Source organism: Ictidomys tridecemlineatus, chromosome 12 (genome assembly GCF_052094955.1).
Source record: "Ictidomys tridecemlineatus isolate mIctTri1 chromosome 12, mIctTri1.hap1, whole genome shotgun sequence".
In the NCBI taxonomy this organism is placed as follows: Eukaryota; Metazoa; Chordata; class Mammalia; order Rodentia; family Sciuridae; genus Ictidomys; species Ictidomys tridecemlineatus.
Window position 1 is genome coordinate 28,009,178 of NC_135488.1, and position 20,233 is coordinate 28,029,410.

The 20,233-nt window shown below is 41.8% G+C and overlaps 1 long non-coding RNA gene across 1 annotated transcript in view; it reads left to right on the forward strand.

Moving 5' to 3' along the window:
• Positions 1 to 6,112, forward strand: part of LOC144369146 (uncharacterized) — a 33,906-nt gene extending 27,794 nt beyond the window's left edge. Inside the window, exons 1-2 of the long non-coding RNA XR_013428614.1 lie at positions 1 to 1,136; positions 3,875 to 6,112. The exon at positions 1 to 1,136 is cut by the window's left edge and continues 27,794 nt beyond it. This is a non-coding gene — a long non-coding RNA (uncharacterized LOC144369146). The remainder of the gene's footprint in view (positions 1,137 to 3,874) is intronic.
• Positions 6,113 to 20,233: the final 14,121 nt, after the last annotated feature.

Sequence of the window (20,233 nt, forward strand, 5' to 3'; positions counted from 1 at the left end):
ACTGTGGTGAAGACGGCCTGTTATAGAGAGCAGAGTTTGGAGACTGGGGTGCTGAAGGCCTGTTACAGAGAGCAGAGGTTGGAGACTGGGTTGAAGAAGGACTATTATAGATAGCACAGTTTGTAGAATGGTGTGCAGAAGGATATTATAGAGAGCAGAGTTTGGAGACTGAGGAGCAGAAGGACTGTTACAGAGAGCAGAGTTTGGAGACTTGGTTGCAGAATGATTGTTGCAGGGAGCAGAGTTTTCAAACTTAGGTGCAGAAGGACTGTTGCAGAGAGCAGATGTTCAAGAGTGGGGTGCAGAAGGACTCTTTCAGAGAGCAGAACTTGGAGACTGGGGTGCAGAAGGATTCTTTCAGGGAGCAGAGGTTGGAGACTGGGGTGCAGAAGGCCTGTTACACATATCACAGTTTGGAGACTGGTGTGCAGAAAAATATTATGGAGAGCAGAGTTTGGAGACTGAGGTGCAGAAGGACTGTTACAGAGAGCAGAGATTAAAGACTGGGTTGCAGAATGATTGTTGCAGAGAGCAGAGTTTTCAGACTTAGGTGCAGAAGGACTGTTGCAGAGAGCAGATGTTCTAGAGTGGGGTGCAGAAAGAGTGTTCCCGAGAGCAGAACTTGGAGAATGGGGTGCAGAAGTTTTCTTGCAGGGAGCAGAGGTTGGAGACTGGAGTGCAGAATGATTATTGAAGAGAGGAGAGTTTTCAGACTGAGGTGCAGAAGGACTGTTGCAGAGAGCAGATGTTCGAGACTGGGGTGCAGAAAGAGTGTTCCCGAGAGCAGAACTTGGAGACTGGGATGGAGAAAAATTGTTGCAGGGAGCAGAGGTTGTAGACTGGGATGCAGAAGGACTGTTATAAAGAGCAGAGGTTTTAGACTGGGGTGCAGAAGGCCTGCTACAGAGAGCAGAGCTTTGACACTGTGGTGCAGAATGATTGCTGATAGCTTGTGAGCCTCTTTCTGGATACCTTCTTTTCCGCACAGTCCATCAGGCCCTCTCTCCTCACCCTGCTCTTTTTTGGCTTTATGAGCACCTGTGACTTCCACAGTCACTCTAAGCCATGACTCCCAGGCCTATCTCCTGGGAACCTGTCCCGCTGTCTCCTGGAATCTCCTTGGGGAGACCCCGAAGGTACCCAGACTCCAGGCCCATCCTTCTTTCCTCCTTTCCTCTACCCAGACATGCTCCTTCTCATTTTTTTTTATGTTTTAATGAGTGATCCCACTGCCACTCAGCTACCCCACAGACCAGGTGCCCTCTTGTTTCCTCGTCACCAGGATTTTAAAGTGCTCCACCCAGGGCTCCTCTTCAGAGCTTTTCCCCAAGCTCCAAATGTCACATCTTCACTTACCAGATATTTCCTTTTAATCTTGTTTTGGCACCCGATTACTCTCCCAGACGACATGAAGGAATTCTAACCGAAGCACATGGACTGTAGAGACTATTATGGCTTAGAAATAAGGTATTCCCCCACCAAAAGCTCAGGGTCAGCCACAGTTGCAGTGTTATGAGGTGAAATAATTAGACTGTGAGACTTGTGACCTAATCTGTGGATCCATCCATTTTGTGGGTTAATTATCTGAAAGGCCCACTCTACTGAGAGGAGTGTGGGCAGGTGGAGTGTGGCCGGGGACATGCCCTGGGGAACTACATCTTGTCCCCTGCGAACTGTCTCCTCCTGACCCCTCCCCCGCCCCAACCTTCTGGCTGCCATGAGCTAGGGATGCTTCCCCCCTTGTTCCCTTCCACCTCGGCGTCCCACCTCATCTCAGGCCGGCAGCAATGTGTCAGCTGGCCCCAGACCAAACCTCCAAGCCAGGAGGCCAGAGTGCATCTCCCCCTCCGGGTTGTTCTGGTCAGGCCTGTGGTAACTGTGGCAACCGTGGACTGACCCAGGGAGTAGGTGTTATGAGTGGATTGGACCTACAACCGTTTCCTAAATCCACAGATTCTGTCATTTTCAGAGCTCAAGCCATTTCCTTCTGGATGGCCTCTTTCCAGCCTGCCCTCACATATAATGCGGTCTACTAGTGATTATTGAGATTCTCCAGCCGTCCTGGTCCTGCCCATTTGCACACCACAGCTACCTCTTAGGCAGCCAGACCCATGGACCTCCTGCAGCCCACTGAGGAGAGAAGAGAGATTTTCTGAGGACCCTGTTAGAAGTCCACTCTTATTTTTTTTTAAAGACCACACTCAGAGGGCATGTTTCAGGCAGTCCTTCACATGCGTCTTTGAGAAATCAGACTCACAATAATTTTTGTGATTCTCTCCCAGGCTCCAATAACCACCGCTCTACTCCCTACTTCTCTGAGATAAACTTTTTAGCTTCCAAAAAGAAGTGAAAAACTGCTATTTCTCTTTATGTGTCTGGCTTATTTCACTTAATATAATGTCTCCCATGAGCTAGTTTTAAATAGAAACTGCACAACAAATTCTTTTATGTCAGATTTAAATTTTATTCTGAAGAGATAATTCAAAATTGTCACATATGTTTATGTAGGAAAATGTTCATTAAAATATTTATAGGACTGGAGATGATCTGAATGTTTAGCCAAAGGGGAGAGATTAAGTTTATTTAAGAGAGATGTAAGTTTATTGATCATCTCAATAGATGCAGAAAAAGCATTTAACAAAATATAGCACCCCTACCTGTCAAAACAGTAGAAACACTAGGGACAGAAGGAACTTTGTAAAAGCATTGTAAAAGCTATCTATGCTAAACCCAAGGCAGCATCATTCTAAGTGGAGAAAGGTTTAATGCATTCACTCTAAAAACTGGAAGCAGACAGGGTGCACTCTCTTTCACCACTTCTATTCAACTTCATCATTGAAATTGCCAGAGCCATTGGACAAAACAAAAAAAGAAATTTAAGGTATACAAATAGGTCAAGAAGTATTCAAATCTCACTCTTTGCTGATAGGATCATGTCATCTTCTTAAATTTTTTATTAGAGCATAATAGTTATACATAGAAGTTGGGTTGATTTGGAAAAGATCCTACGTGCATGGAATCTGATTTACTCCATTCAGTCACCACCCCCCATCTCTCTCCCCTTTCAGCCCCTCACCACCCCCCATCTCTCTCCCCTTTCAGCCCCCGTTCTCCTTTCTCTACTGATCTTTCTTTAGGTCATTTATCTGTTAATTTCTGACTGGTGCTTTCTACATATGCATACAGGTGCAGTCCCCTGTGGTAGACTTCCATGTGCACATAACATGATCTGCGTAAAGACCTTTCACATTCCCTCCCTTCACAAACCTTTACGCCCTCTCATTCTCCTTCTACTCCACTGATCTTCCCTGTATACTTAAGATAGCCAGTCCAACCCCTCTTCATCAACTTCTTTCCTCTATTTTGCTCTGGCCCTGATAATTTCAGCATTGTACAGGAATAGTTAACTTCTGCCTTTCCGAACACAGAGATCAAGATTGATGTAAAATGAGAAAAACTCTACATAGGAAAACACTGAAGGCAACACCTACTGCTTCTGCAGATGATGACTCTGCTTTGTAAATTTTTTTCTTAACATTTGCAATGAAAATGAACTTCTCAAAAATCCTATGTTTACATAAAAGGACAAAAGGAGACAGAGATTACTGAGACAGTGAGAAATGACTTCACACCATGATGAGGTCGAATAGCTTTCTGTTGGATTCTAGCAATTCTCTGGTTACTCCCACCCACCATCACCCCTGCAAATGTGTGCAGCTCCATGGGTCTGATTCCCTGAGACCAGTCCCACAGATTATCAGTCTCCAGGCTGCTTTTCATTCGATATTATTTGCCATGTTGCTGCAGATTAACAAGCCTGTTTGGGGTGCTCTCAGTCCATTCTCATCCTGGTCTCTTTTTCTCTGTTTTGTAGCTATGACAGCATTGGAAATGAGCAATCAATCATTTGTCACTGAATTCATCTTCTTGGGATTTTCCAACCACTCCAACCTACAGGAATGGTTCTTCCTGCTCTTTCTGGTCATTTACCTGACCACTCTCCTGGGGAACATGCTCATAATAGTGACCACCACGGTCAGTCCTGCTCTCCAAACTCCAATGTACTTTTTCCTCAGCAATTTAAGCTTCTTGGACATCTGCTACAAATCCACCACCCTCCCAGTACTGCTGATGAACTTCTTCTGGGAGAAGAAGGCCATTTCTTATGAGGGCTGCCTTTCCCAGATCTTCTTCTTGGTGACACGTGCTGGCCCAGAAGGCTTCTTACTGGCTGTGTGGCCAGTATGACTGTGTTAGCCAGGTCTGTGTTAGCCTGGTGACTGGGTCCTGGCTGTGTGGGCTGGTGAATTTGGTCACACACACGGTGCTCGCCATCACACTCACTCTGTGTGGGCCCCACCAGATCAGCCAGTTTCTCTGTGACACCCTATTGCTCCTGAAGCTCTCCTGCTCAGACACCTCTGTCAACGAGTCAGCGCTCCACGTTGTCAGTGCCACCATGGGCCTGAGCCCCTGCCTTTTCACTGCAGGCTCCTACGCACTCATCATGGCGGCCATCCTGGGGATTCCCTCTGCCCAGGGCAGGAGGAAGGCCTTCTTCACCTGTGCGTCCCTCCTCACTGTCGTGGTGGTCTTCTATAGAACAGCCAACTTCCACTATGACAGGCCCAGAGAAGGCTGGACACGGACACCCTGGTCTCTGTGCTCTTCTGTGTGGTGACACCTATGTTGAAACCAATCATTCACAGCCTGAGAAGCAACGAGGTCCAGAGTGAATTGAGGAAGCTGGCTGGGAGACAGACTGTATAGTGAGATTAGAACTAGATGATGGTTTCATTCTAGGAGATGTCTTAGTTGTAGAAATATGTGAACTCTTCAGCAGCAAATTACAAGAGCGCTCTCTCCATACACAGTGTCTCATGACCACTGTGGTGCCCCAACCAGGGGAAGCACACTGTGCTAAGTATGGTGACCTCACCTGGGTTCTCTAATCCACAGGTATTTCAGAATATTTTTATTACTTTTCTCTCCAAAAAAAGCTTATACCCAAAGCAGTCAATCTCCTTTCCCCCAATATTGCAGTTCTAGCCAACACTAGTGAATGTGAAGTGCTATGTGCAATGTGACTTGACTTGCATTTTCCTAATGGATCTTGATTCTAAGTTTTAAATAAACACCATTTCTGTGTTTCTCCTTCACATGTGGAAAGACCCATGTATACACTCGAGTTTCTGTGGATATTTTTAATGAAGTAATACTATATACGCCTTTTGGATCTGACTCCTTTCACTTAGGATGTTTGCAATTTTCAGTTATATTGTAGCTTGTATTAGTATTTTAGTTTATTCCTCCTTATTGTGACTGATTTTTATCTTATAAAAATGCCGCATTTCTTTGTTCATTTTCCACTGGATAGTAATTTTTACTTTGTGTCTGTGTGGTGTCGTACTGCAGATTGAACCCGGAGCCTCCTGCACACTAAACAATGTTCTACCAGTAAGCCAGAGCCCAACACTTTTAAAAATTTTGTTTTGAGACAGTGTCTTGCAAATTTGCCCAGGTTGTCCCTTAATTTGTGATCCTCCTGCCTCAGCTTCTTGAGTAGCTAGATTACAGACCTGCCTTGTCATTTTCACTTTTTGACTAATATGAATAAGTTTAGTATATATAATATGAACATTATATATAATATGAAAATTATATCAACATTCATGTACAAATCATTGGTGGACAACTTTTTTATTTATCTTGAGTTTGTAAGTAGGAGTGGAAGAGGTGGATCATTAACTCCATATTTAACTTTCTGAAGAAGTTCCAGATCATTTTCAGACTAGTGGAACCAGCTTACCATATTATTAAGAGTGGTGAATAAAGCTTCTGATTTCCTCACTCCCTTAACAACACATCATTGTCATTCCTTTTATTGTGACGACCCTGGAATATGTGAAGTGCTTCATCAAATGTGCTTTAGCTTTGCCTTTCCCTAATGGCTAATCATTCTAAGATCTTTTAGGAGTACTGTTAATGTGTCTCTCCTAAGCATGAGGAAAACCCCATTGTATTATGGGAAATTTTAAGTTTTAGAGACTTACCTCTTTATCTAATACTTTTATTATTATTTTTGTGCAGTAAAATACTACAAGACTTTCAAGCATGTTGTCTTTTCTTCATCTGTGCCCGAAAGAGCTGTTCGATGACTCTTTTTTTTCTCCTACTTTTAAACTCCATAGCAAACAATTTCTTCACCAGGTCATGAGCATCAGCAGGATCATAAAATTAAGGGGCACGAAGTCATAAAGGGTTTGGTAAGGGATCAGCCCTTAGCAGGAGTGGATCAGCTGAAGATAGTGGGGATGCTTTTAATATTGTGGCTTCTGATATCTGTCCATCTGGCAAAGTATGTAACATGAAGGAAAAACTTAATATGCCGTGCAAAATCCATCCCAATAAGTGTACACCCCCCCTGAGTCCTTCTCTCCCTAGTGGGAAAGGAAGGCAGTCTTGAGGTTTCAGCCACCCACAACTTCTTAGCAGAAATCTCACTCTGAACTTCGCTCACCCACATCCTAGAAGAGAGAGGACGCTGATCTTCTCGCTGCATGCTGGGAACAGGTGATTGCCAAGACATTAATGAATCCAACAGCGAATTAACTGCTCTCCATTGTTGCAGTTGAACTCAAGCCATTGCCCTTGAGTTGTGTTTGCACATTGAGGAGTCCCAGAGCAGCTGCAGAGGAAAGGCTCGTTGCATATTCCCAACAGGTCAGCCCCAGACCTCTATAAATGTCCATCACAGGAAAATGAATTGTGAGAGATCAGAGGATTTTGACTCATTCATGAGGCCACAGATATGCGACAGGCAACTTTCAGAATAACAGGTCCGTTTTGTGGTGAATGGAGACCAACAGCCAGTTTTACCAAGAGCTTTCTTTGCAGCCCAGGTGCTAGTATGGAGAGCAGCAAGGGCCACACCAAAACCAGAAATCTTCGCCTCTCTGTGAGAGTTGCTGGTAAGTAGTTTAATTACCATCACAATTTTCAAAAACACTATCCCAGAATCAGGATATACCTACACCTTAAAAACATATTACAGAATATTGTACATATTTTCATTACCATTTTGATGGCATTTATGTAATGACCTATCATAGCACCTTTTCTATGTGTGTCTAAGTTTCCACAATACTACTTGTATTGCCAGAGTAGAAATAACTTTAGAGGTTATCACAAAACCTGAGGAATTTCGCATGATGCCTCCAGTACTGGAAGAAAACCCAAAACATAACCAGAAACCCTGGGATGCCTAAATTTCTTAAGTGAGATGATGTGTGTGGAAAATTACTTATGGTAAACAATAGATAATGTTAAGTGTTAATCCTCTGCTTTTGATGAGCAGGACAAAAAGGAATAATTTTTAGGGAGAAAGTATAGGGACACATTCCCAATTTATTTTTAGGGAGAAAGTATAGGGACAAATTCCCAAGCAATTTACTGGGCAACATGAAAATTGGATTCAAAAATTTTAATCATTGCTTGTGCTATTGAGATCAAATAGGAATCATTGTTTCCCTGATGTGCATAAGGGTTTTCATGATCACACCATTCTTTCTCGTTTTGGTCATGCCCATTTTTTTTTTTTCGTTTGAGGAAATGAATCCCTAAGGTTAGTCAGCAAAACATTTCATTTATTGCCAAAGCAAAAAAAAAAGTTATTCTTTTAAGACTCTAGACTTATTTATTTTATTTTGTTTATATTTAGATATTAAAATTAGTTGTTCTTAACTGAAGCACTGACTTTCTATTGAAATTTAAATAGTTTAAGCTTCTTAAGTCCCTGAAATTTGAAATTTTAATGAAAGCTGTGTTGGCCTATTAATCATGTGCAATGAATTATTAGAACCAAAGACAAGAATGTCTGGGCATTTAAGATAATAAGACAGTTTACTAATATATGGTATTATCATCAGGTAACAAAGTATCACTACAAATAAGAGTTATTACATGATAAATTTTCTGAGTCAATTTCTTTTTTGTTTCTTAAATCATAATTGTTAATACACATTAAATGTACAAATTAATGTACATTATGCAAATTAAAGGGATTCATTGATGTTTCCCTACTTGCATTAATATATTGTGCATTAATTTCAATTCTTTTTTCTGCAAAATGGGGATAATAGGTTATCTTATAGGTTGTTGTGTAAACAAAATAAGTTAATGCATGTAAAAGTTTTATAGGCATTTAATAAGTGTTTAGGTATTTTTATCTAATGTGTGTCTCTATTCGTTACTCAATTTGAAAAATCCTGATTGGATTCAGGTATGTAAAAATTCATCTTTTCAAAGAAATTCACTGAGTTTTGATAGAATGGATTATCCGAAATTCAATCTAATTTTTACAGAAAACATGCCACTTTTAAACTACATTAAACAAGGTTTTTAAAGTCAGGCATTTATGTGTATTGAAGCAATCTACGAAGACTCACACTCGAATTGTTTTTCTATGAAATATGCCCTAGATGATTATGATGATTATGGTTATTATTATTGCAGAGCAGAGGGTTCACTATTAAGTTGATCTAATTCCTATGCTGCATTATATAAATTCTAAGGAGCAAGTACATATTGTGTCACAAAGTGTCATTCATGAGTTATGATTGTTAATAATGGATTCTAATGGTGACCATGATGATGATTCAATCTAATGTCCTACATTAATAAAAAGCATAGAGGATAAGAAAAATTGTTTGGGTATCATCATTCACCCTACCCCACACCTGTGACCTACAAGAAATTAGCCAGTAAAACCAAGGAAAGACTTATATGTAGATAAAATTATATAAACATACATTGGGAGATTTTTTTAATGCCCAATGAAATTGTCCCTCCTGAACTGACCTTTATATTTAAGACCTTTACAATAGCAGTATGCACAACTTCAGAGATTGTACTTTTAAATCCCTGAACATTTACGTTTAGTTTTCTCTTTTAAACATCCACAGACCATGTACCAATTTCCCATAGTAAAATCTGCTGGAACTGCCTTCTATGTGGAATTTTATTTCTTTTTTGGAAAACATCTAGATATCTACCTATAAAAGAGATTGTCATATTGATCTTTTTGATACGGGGAGTTAAAAAAAGTACATGTCACTGATTTCTAAATGACTTGAAGTTCATCAAGGTAGTTGATAGAGAAAACAGAGAACGTAAGAAATGTCAAGTACATGTAGCTTCCAGCTCCATTTCAAAGTTGATTTATTGTAAATCAATGCTAATAAGGTAACCTCTTGTTTAGGAAAATTATTTAGAGAATGCGATACCTACAACTGAACTAGATAGTGTGGTGTTTTTAGTCATTTCTGGATAAACTTTTACTACAATTTTCGTGAACACCAAGTATCACAAGAATTTCTACTTTCTCTATTTCCTTCTCTACTTTCTCTATTCTCCTGGGGGATTTCATTTTCAGCTTTGCTGTAACAGTTGCCTTCAAGACAATGACTCCCAAATCCACACCTGCAGTTCTAGGCTGTCTGTGAAGGGCATTTCCACTTGATTATTCCACAAATAACTCACATTCAACATTACTCAAATCAAATCCACCAAAGCCTCCTCTACATCTGCTATTCCTCACATATTCCTGTTTTCCTGAGTGATCCCACAAGCTGGCCAGCCTGCCAAAACTGATTTGTTGTCTTTACCGTGTCCTCTTCAACTAGGACTTTAAAGTTCTTCATATCCTTCTCCATGAGGGCTTCAGAGATTTTCTCCCACCTTCAACACAACACGTCTTCAGATACAGACCACTTCATTTTGATCTTGTTTTAGCACTCAGATCACTCTTTTGAACTAAACAGGTGATTCTAAAACCTGGGAAACCAGGTTTCACAGTTATGGACCCCTGCTCTTTGGACTCACACGCACAATTACATGAGTGGGTCTATCTGCGTGTTCTAGACCTAGAGATCTGATGATTTTCTAAAACCCAGTCTATCTCCCTCCAGATGTCCCTGTTTTTAGTCTGCACTCACCTGAAAGAAATTTATGGTCCCCTATTGTTGATACTCTGCAATCATTGATGTCCATGCTCATACCCAAGCCTGGCTTCCAGAGACACACCTGGGCTCTCTGGTGGCCCATGGCATGGTGGGGGGTGGGACGTTTCCCGAGGTTTCTATTGCCAAGTACCTTGCTTAGAAATCAGGCCTGACACAGCTTCACAGAGCCTAGTCCTGGCCTCATAGGCTGATACCCTGCCACCTCCCCTGAAGTAGCAGGCTCCTCAGAATGACCCAGGGCTTGGCAGCATCCACTGGTACTATCCCACCAGCCCCTTGAAGCCTAGCTGGAGTCTCCATAGAAACAGGGTACATCTCTATGGAAATGGGCTCGCTCCTCCCTTCCCAGTGTGATGCAGCTCTCAGAGAAGCTCAATAGTGAGGGTCTTTCCATTTATAGCAATTAGCATAACCAAGTGTTCTGAGCTTGCTGAGCCTTAGATGGCAGATTCCTGCTATATTCTTTGAGATTTCTGCCATCAATGTTGCCTGTGATGCCAACTTGCCATCCCACTAACTATAAGACAGTGTTCTCAGTCAAGACCAATCCCACAACCAATAACACACACACACACACACACACACACACACACACACACACACACATGCACACGCCCATCCATCATGGTGAGCAAGGCTTTGTATCTGTGATACAGACCGAATGCACCCACCAATCACTTTCACTGCTTCAAATAGATCGTGATCAGGAAACAACTGATGTCACTTGTAAAATGTGATATGTCCTGGACTATCACTGTGGTAAAAAAGAAGTAGAGAAATGCAAAAAATGGGAGAAAATACTTAACCTCTTAGAGACATATAAAAATATTTAGATGTGGTTCCAACCAATCCTGAGTTAAAAATCATCTTGAAAAAATGCTTTCACTTCTGTTTATCAATTTATTTACTTACTTACTTACTTACTTACTGCAGTACTGGGGATTGAACCCAGTGGCACTCTACCATGAAGCTATATCCCAAGCCCTTTCAATTATCTGGGGCGGGGGGCCTTGCAGAGTTTCAAATTTATGATCCTCCTGCCTTAGTCTCCCAAGTACCTGGGATTACAGGCAGGTACAACTCTTCCCCATTAATTACTTATTTTTAAAATAAGGCTATTTTTAAAAATTGAACTATAATTTGTACTCAAAGAATGCACAGATCTAAAGTGTACAGGTTTATAATATTTTACATATATATGAACTACCAAAAATCAGGATACAAAACATTTCCATCATTTTAGAAAATTCCTTCATGCTTCAACTGATATCACCCCTGAGCTCCAAAAAAAAAAAAAAAAAGACCACCATTATTACTTGACCATTATAGCTCTTTTGCTAATTTTTGAAGTTTATTTAAAGGAAACATAGAGTATATATTTTGTATCTGGCTTCTTTCACCCAGAAATTTTTTTTTTAGATTTGTCAATGTTATTAATGTTCCAGTATTTGTGTTTCTAAAGTAACTGAATTATTCCACTGCATGATAAACCATGATTTGTCTTCTGTCATTCTGCTGAAGGCATAATATTTGTTTGAGTTATTATGAATCTTTACACAAGAATTTTTGTGAACTGTGCATTAATTTCCTTGAAAATATGCTAGGAATGGGATTGTTTTGAATAGAATAACTACATATTTAACTAAATTAGAAATTACTAAATATTTTTGAAAAGTAAGTGTATAGACTTCAAATTTCACCTTGAGTATCTATCGAAATAGCTAGAAAGCATGTTGTTTTCATCATTATAATAACCAAAAAGAGCAAAAGAAAATGCAAATTAATGACTTTCCTTGACTTTATTAGGGATGAAGATTATAAGGCAAAGAACTAACCGAAGTCTGGGGAGAGATAAGCAACCAAAATAATCAAGGCATTTTTTTAACTATGGGAGAACCCACTAGATACATAGGAGTTTATTTATAAAAAAAAAACTCAAATAAAAAATAGTTAATGGATTGCTAAAGACTAAGTATAGACTGTTTTAAGAGCATAAAGACCCAGAGGGCTATAGACATAAGATGTTTGTATTTTTTCTTTTTCTTCATGGATTCCACCAAATTCTCCCAGGAAAATAGGGAAGTACTCTGAGAAAGTGTCTTTAACGGTATCATTTCCTGGATAGGTGGAGGAACAAAGAGCAGCAACAGCAGCCAAAACTCCTCCCAGACCCATTTCCTGATTTTTTGCATAGAACAAAAGCTGTAGTCTTCAGGGGCAAGAGTAACAGAAACTGTTACATTAGGACACTCAAAGGAAAACCTTTGTAGCTATGGAAAGGAACAGGCCGAAATGTCTAACGTCGGGAGGAATAAGAACTAGGCTCAGCCATATTGCTAGAAAGTGAGTCACTGTGAAGGCCATATCTCTGTTACTGAGTTTACAGTACCTAAGGCAGAGCTTCCTGGAAACATCAGAAATCCCTTCTCTGTTTCCCACTAGTCCACTAACATGCATTGACTGAAAATAACAGTAGAATACAGCTGAGAATTCTTCAAGAAATAGATTATCTCTGGAGAACAGCAAAAATAGAATACACAAAAGCAAGCAGGGAACAATATTAACAAACTGAACTCAGCCATATAGAATAAGGATAACATTACAGTCAATTGAGATAAATCCCAGAATGCAAGGCTGGTTCAATATTCAAAAATTCAATCAACCGAATTTCCATAGTAACAGACTAAATAAAAAATATATATATCATTTCAATAGATGCAGAGAAAATAAAAAAATTCAATATCTATTTATGATAAAAAGTATAACTAATTGAAACTAGGGGCAAAGTCCAGTGGTAGAGTGCATGCTTAGCTCTGAATTCGAAACCGAGCACACATACACCAAAAAAAAAAAAAAAAAAACTACTAGTTAAATAATACAAAAGAAGAAAAATACCTAAGTATATATCATTTGTCAAAATTTCTTGTATCTTATAAAACTTAAAAAAATAAATGTTTCTACTGAAAAAAATAGATCAATGTATTTAAAAGCAGGTGACTTATAATTTTACTTTTAAGAAATAATCAGAGATGATCACAGATACATATGTATGAAAGCTTCTATTCCAATATATATGATAGTAAATGGAATGGAAGGTTTCTATGTTCAATAAAAAGGGAGATATTAACTTAATTTCATGTTAGGAAATTAAGATTACAAGGCAAACAACTAAATAGAGTACAACAATATTGGGAAATTTTGCTTTGGATATTCTAAAGATAGATAGAGGTAGAATGGGATGAATGCAAAGAGAGCTTTGATTTTGTGACCTGTTCTATTCTTCTGAATAACTTTCTGCATTTTCCTCATTTTTCCACAATGAAAACTTATTACTTGAAATAACAGACATACAAAAAAGAATGCATCACAGTGAAGCACAGTGTTAGGAGGGAGATACTGCAGATTCAATGAGACACAGGGGTTGATAGCTAGTCGTGCATTTTGACCAAGTCTATTTATTCTTACAAAAGAGCACCCATGCAAAAGTCTGTGAGAAGTTATGCTCTCTCTAAAGTCACTCCTATACATCTCTTTCCAGAGTCCAGGCATCTCTGTATACAATATTATTTGCCATGTTGCTGCAGATTAACAAGCCTTTTTGGGGTGCTCTCAGTCCATTCTCGTCATGGTCTCTTTTTCTCTGTTTTGAAGCTATGATACCATTGGAAATGAGCAATCAATCATTTGTCACTGAATTCATATTCTTGGGATTTTCCAACCACTCCAACCTACAGGGCTGGTTCTTTCTGCTTTTTCTGGTCATTTACCTGACCACTCTCCTGGGGAACATGCTCATAATAGTGGCCACCAGGCTCAGTCCTGCTCTCCGCACTCCAATGTACTTCTTCCTCAGCAATTTGAGCTTCTTGGACATCTGCTACAGATCCACCACCCTCCCAGTACTGCTGGTGATCTTCTTCTGGGAGAAGAAGGCCATTTCTTATGAGGGCTGCCTTTCCCAGATCTTCTTCTTGGTGACAAGTGCTGGCACAGAAGGCGTCTTACTGGCTGTGTGGCCAGTATGACTGCTGTGTGGCCACCTGCCGTCCTCCTCAGTACCCAGTCATCATGAGTGTGAAGGTCTGTGTTGGCCTGGTGACTGGGTCCTGGCTGTGTGGGCTGGTGAATTTGGTCACACACACGGTGCTGGCCATCACACTCACTCTGTGTGGGCCCCACTAGTTCAGCCACTTTCTCTGTGACACCCCATTTCTCCTGAAGCTCTCCTGCTCAGACAGGTCTGTCAACGAGTCAGCGCTCCACGTTGTCAGTGCCACCATGGGCCTGAGCTTCTGCCTCTTCACTGTAGGCTCCTACGCACTCATCATGGCAGCCATCCTGGGGATTCCCTCTCCCCAGGGCAGGAGGAAGGCCTTCTCCACCTGTGCGTCCCCCCTCACTGTCGTGGTGGTCTTCTATGGAACAGCCAACTTCCACTATGACAGGCCCAGAGAAGGCTGGACATGGACATCCTGGTCTCTGTGCTCTTCTGTGCGGTGAGCCCCCTGTTGAGCTGCGCCATTCACAGCCTGAGAAGCAACGAGGTCCAGAGTGCCCTGAGGAAGCTGGCTGGAGAATGTGCATCACTTTGCACGATCAAAGTCTAGACCAATCTTCAAACTGGAGTATACAGTCATCTGAAAAAAGATGCCTCCCAGAGACTTGTAGGCACCTGGTAAGAGAGTTTGTATCTGGAGCTTCAACTCCAACTCCCGCTTTTAAAATCTCTGAGACTCCTTTCTCTTCTCTCTTTTCACAAACACCCTTTTCCGACTTTCAGGTTCAAGTGTGTCGGACACCTTGTGTGGGTGTTCAGCACCATCTCTGTCCGTCTGTGTTCTCCCCACACCAGAGGGACAGATAGTACGAGAACCTCGTTTCCCACACTCCTCTGACTGCAGGCCTCTATTTTAGGAGGTTCTTTCAAGATCAGCCAAACACTAGGCAGAGAGGAAGAAAGGAAAGGAAGAAAGCGGGTTCTTTTGGATCCCATAGCAGCAGCTGCAAACCAGCCCTGTAGAGGCAGGAACTAATCTCCTTGGTGCCAGGAGCTGTGTGTGCAGGCTCCTAGACAGCTGTTCCTGAATGTGGGTCACAGTAGCGTGGAATGACCATCTCTTTCCAGGGAAGTTAGGGTTTCCATATATGAGGTGGTGTCACCTGCCCTATTTTCCTTTTTTCTTCCAGATCTCCCAACCATATTATAACTTTTTTCTGTGTCAACTTCCTCTACCCTAAGACATCAAGAGTCGTTCTTCATCTCTACCTGACCACGGTGACACTGACCACAATAGTGGTTTACATCAGAGATGGTTCTAGATAACAGATCTGAGGAGGTAGTTTGGATATCTGACCTGAGGGAATTGAATATGTTGATGATGTCACAGCCCATGGGAAAGGAGACCTAACAATTCCTGGTGTGCAATGACCCAACAGAGACTTTAAGTTATCGTGGCCTGAAATCAAATGTCTATGGAAAACTGAGCTTTGGAATAACACCATCGACCTTCAGGGTGGGAATGAACATTACAACATGACTACAGACTGCTGTTACTGACTGAAGTGGGAGACTTACAGAAAGAAAATGATAGGTTCAAGCACTATATTCCTCCTTCAATTCAGGTTCAGATCATCAGAAATATTTTCTCTCTGGAAACTGATAAAGGTTAATATCAGAATAAAACATCCAATTCTCCAAATTGCAGAAGTACAAAGAAAATTATAAATCCACAATTTCTTCAGGTCTCTCTTATGTCAATTAGGACATTAATGGGGGAATGATTGAGACCCTGTTAATTAGAATTGCAAAATACCAGTGGAATTAAACAAATCTCAGAGCCTTGAACCCTGAAATCTCCATTAACCCTCTTTTCTGTCAGAAGCAGCCCCTCCTCCCCCGAGGAGACTAGCTTTCCCTAATTTAAAGACCCTATGGTGACTCTACCTGGGCAGTTGCCTTTTTTTTTTATAGAGAGTGAGAGAGGAGAGGAGAGGAGAGGAAAGGGGAGAGAAAGAGAGAGAAATAGAGAGAGAGAGAGAGAGAGAGAGAGAGAGAGAAAGAGAGAGAATTTTTAATATTCATTTTTTAGTTCTCGGCGGACACAACATCTTTGTTGGTATGTTGTGCTGAGGATTGAACCCGGACCGAACGCGTGCCAGGCAAGCGCACTGCTGCTTGAGCCACATCCCAAGCCCAATTGTCTTTAAGATGCTCATCCATCATCCCACATTGTCACCAGACTCTTTATTGGGGTCTGATCCTAGAACGCCTCAGGTAAGAGTATAAAATATAGCCCAGGAGAGTATTAGGGTCACACCAAATAAAAGGTAAATATTTTACTGTATTTTGTTAATAGGAGCCTTAAGAATATATAAAAAAATTTGTTTGAGTCTTCTAGACCAAAGAAGTCAGGACATATTGCTGGATCATCTTGAATGCAGTCACAGGAACGTAATCACCAGAAATTTTAGGGCCAAGGATTTTCCTGAGCCACGGGGAGTGGCTATTAGACTCTCTTTGGTTGATGGCCTGAAATCTGGACTCAGTGTTTGCTTAAGTTCAATGACCAATATGATCCTGGAATAATGGCGAAGATGGTTATCAGAAATAAATAAGGTGTTGGATAGCTGTTATGTGACCCCTTCCCTCGCCTCACAGCTGGATCTGGAGGAGGGCCTGGAGCACCAGCCTTCGCCAAGGCCTCATGGACACGCGTTCAGAAGGCAGCACCAGATCCTTGTGAAACCCGCAGCCGCTGTCCTCGGCATCCTGGAAAGACATTAACAGATGGCATTCTTGAAACGGGCTCTCTGATTTCAGTGAGAATAAGGGGATCCTGAAGTAGAAGAGGCCATGTGGTAGAACAGTGATCAGAACATTTGAATCTGTAGAGATTTTTGACAGTGGTAAATGATCGTGGTATTTATAGATGGGAAAAAATGGGCACCCTCCTCGAATAGTGCCTGTCCCATGTAATGTGAAACTCTTCTTTTCACACTTCATTGGTGCATTGTAGTGGTCCATAATGGTGGGATTTGTTGATACATATTTGAACATGCACACAAAATAACCGTAAACTTTGGCCAATATCATTCAAATATTTCCCTTTTCCTCACCTCCTCCACTGGTGCCTTGACTCTACTGATCTTCCTTCAACTTTCATGATGAGACTCCTTTCCCAACTTTCCTTCCTTTTCCCCCTCTAGCTTTAACAGAGGAAAAACATACGGCCCTTAACATTCTGAGTTGCTTATTTCCCTTAATGTTCTGAAGATCCATCCATCTTCCAGCATGACATAATTTCGTTCTTCTTTATGGCTGAATGAAATTCCAGTGTGCATATACCAGATGTTCTTTATCCATTTGTCCACTGATGTCACCTCGGCTGGTTCATGGGAATGTATGTGTTATTATAGTATGATGACTTCGATCCGCTGTGATAAATACCAAGCAGAGATAGAGCTGGGTCGCAGGGTGGTCCATGGCTACTCCTGAGGAGCCTCCATCCCGATTTCCGTGGTGGTTGTGCTGATTTACATGCCCACCAACAGGGTGAGAGTGCTCCTTTCTCTCCAATTCTCTCCTTGTCACACTGGTTTCTGTTTCTATTCTTGGTGGTTGTCTTTGTCACTGAAGTGAGATGAAATCTCAGGGTAGTCTTGACTTGCAAGTATTTTCATATATTTGTTGGCCACTCACATATTTTCTTCTAAGACTTGTCTGTTTAGTTCATTTAGTTTCCCATTTGGTAATTGGGTTATTTGATAATTGAGTTATTTAATAATTGTGGGCTTGATGTTAAGTTTTTTGAGATCTTTATTAATATTCTGAATCTTCATCCTCTTTTAGAAAAGCACCTCATAAAGATTTTCTCCCTTTTTGTAGGTTCTCTCTTCATATTCTAATTGTCTCCTTTGCTGTGCAGAACCTTCTTAATTTGATGCCATCCTATTAGCTAACTTTTGGTATTATCTCCTAAGGTTTGGCATCCTATTGAGAAAGTCATTGCCTCTGCCTGTAGGTTGGAGTATTGACTTTGTTTTTTCCCAGAAACTGCATAATTTCTGGTCTAGTGCCTGGGTCTTTAATGTATTTTTAGTTGATTTTCTGCAGGGTGAGCGATAGTTCAGGTCTCATTCTTCTGCATTTGGACAGGGGTGTATAAGGACTGTTTCAGAGAGTAGATGTTAAAGACTGGGGTGCAGAAGAACTGTTGCAGAGAGCAGAAGTTGGAGACTGAGGTGCAGAAGGACTGTTACAGAAAGCAGAGTTTGGAGACTGGGGTGCACAAGGATCGTTGCAGAGAGCAGAGTTTTTAGACTGAGGTGCAGAAAAACTGTTACAGAGAGCAGATGTTGGAGACTGGGGTTCAGAATGTATGTTGCAAAGAGCAGAGGTTGGAGACTGGGGTGAAGAAGGATCGTTACAGAGAGCAGAGGTTGGTGACTGGTGTGCAGAAGGAGTGTTAAGGATTGCAGAGTTTGGAAACTTGGTTGCAGAAGGATCTTACAGAAAGCAGAATTCGGAGACTGAGGTGCATAAGGATTGTAACAGAGAGCAGAGTTTGGAGTCTGTGGTGCAGAAGGAGTGATACAGAAAGCAGAGGTTGGAGACTAGGGTGCAGAGAGACCATTACAGAGTGCAGAAGTTGGAGACTGCGGTACAGAACGACTGTTACAGAGAGCAGAGATTGGAAATTGAGGAGCAGAAAGACTGTTTCAGAGAACAGAGGTTGGAGACTGGGTTGGAGAAGGACCATTGAAGAAAGCAGAGGTTGGCGACTGGGGTGGAGAAGGAATGTTACAGAGAGCAGAGTTTGGAAACTGGAGTGCAGAAGGACCTTACAGAGAACAAAGTTTGGAGACTGGGGTGCAGAAGGAGTCTTAAGGAGAGGAGACGTTGGAGACTGGGGTGCAGAAGGATCGTTGCAGAGAGCAGAGGTTGGAGACTGTGGTTCATAAGGATGGTTGCAGAGAGCAGAGTTTGGAGACTGGGGTGAAGAAGGACTCTTACAGAGAGCACAGGTAGGAGACTCGGGTGCAGAAGGAATGTTGCAGAGAGCAGAGGTTGGAGACGGGGGTGCAGGAGAACTGTTGCAGAAACAAGAGGTTGGAGACTGAGGTGCAAAAAGACTGTTAAAGAGAGCAGAGGTTGGAGGCTGGGGTGCAGGAGGACTTATAGAGAAAGCAGATGTTGGAGACTGGGGTGCAGAAGGAAGGATAAAGAGAGAAGACGTTAGAAACTCCGGTACAGAAGGACTGCTATAGAGAGCAGAAATTAAAGACTGGGTTGCAGAACGACTGTTGCAGAGAGCAGAGTTTGGAGACTTGGGTGCAGAAGCACCTTTGCAGAGAGCAGAGGTTGGAGACTGAGGTCCAGAATTATTGTTACAGAGAGCAGAGTTTGGAGACTGGGTTTCAGAGGAATGTTACAATGAGCAGAGGTTGGAGACTTGTGTGCAGAAAAATCTTACACAGAGCAGAGGTTGGAGACTGGGGTGCAGAAGGACTGCTGCAGAGAGAAATGGTTGGAGACTTGGGTGCACAAGCATCATTACAGAGAGTAGCTGTTGGAGAATGGGGTGAAGAATGCCTCTAAAAGAGAGCAGTGGTTTAAGGATGGGGTGCAGAAGGCCTGTTACAGAGAGCAGAGATTGGAGACTGGGGTGCAGAAGGAGTGTTTCAGTGAGCAGAGTTTGCAGACTGGATTTAAAAGGGTCTTACAGAAAGCAGAGGTTGGAGACTGATGTACAGAAGGATTGGTACAGAGAGCATAGTTTGGAGACTGGGGTGCAGAAGGATTGTTGCAGAGAGCAGAGTTTTCAGACTGAGGTACAGAAGATCTGTTGCAGAGAGCAGATGTTGGAGACTGGGTGCACATAGACTGTTGCAGCGAGCATAGGTTGGAGACAGGGTGCAGATGGATTGTTGCAGAGAGCAGAGGTTGAGACTGGGGTCCCGAAGGACAAATACAGAGAGCAGAGTTTGGAGACTGGGGTGAAGAAAGCCTGTTACAGAGAGCAGAGCTTTGAGACTGGGGTGCACGAGGACTGTTACAGAAAGCAGAGTTTGGAGATTGGGTTGCAGAAGGATCTTACAGAGAGCAGAGGTTGGAGACTGAGGTGCAGAAGCACTGTTACAAAGAGTAGAGTTTGGAGACTGAGTTGCAGAAGGATCGTAGCAGAGAGCAGAGCTTGGAGACTGGGGTGCAG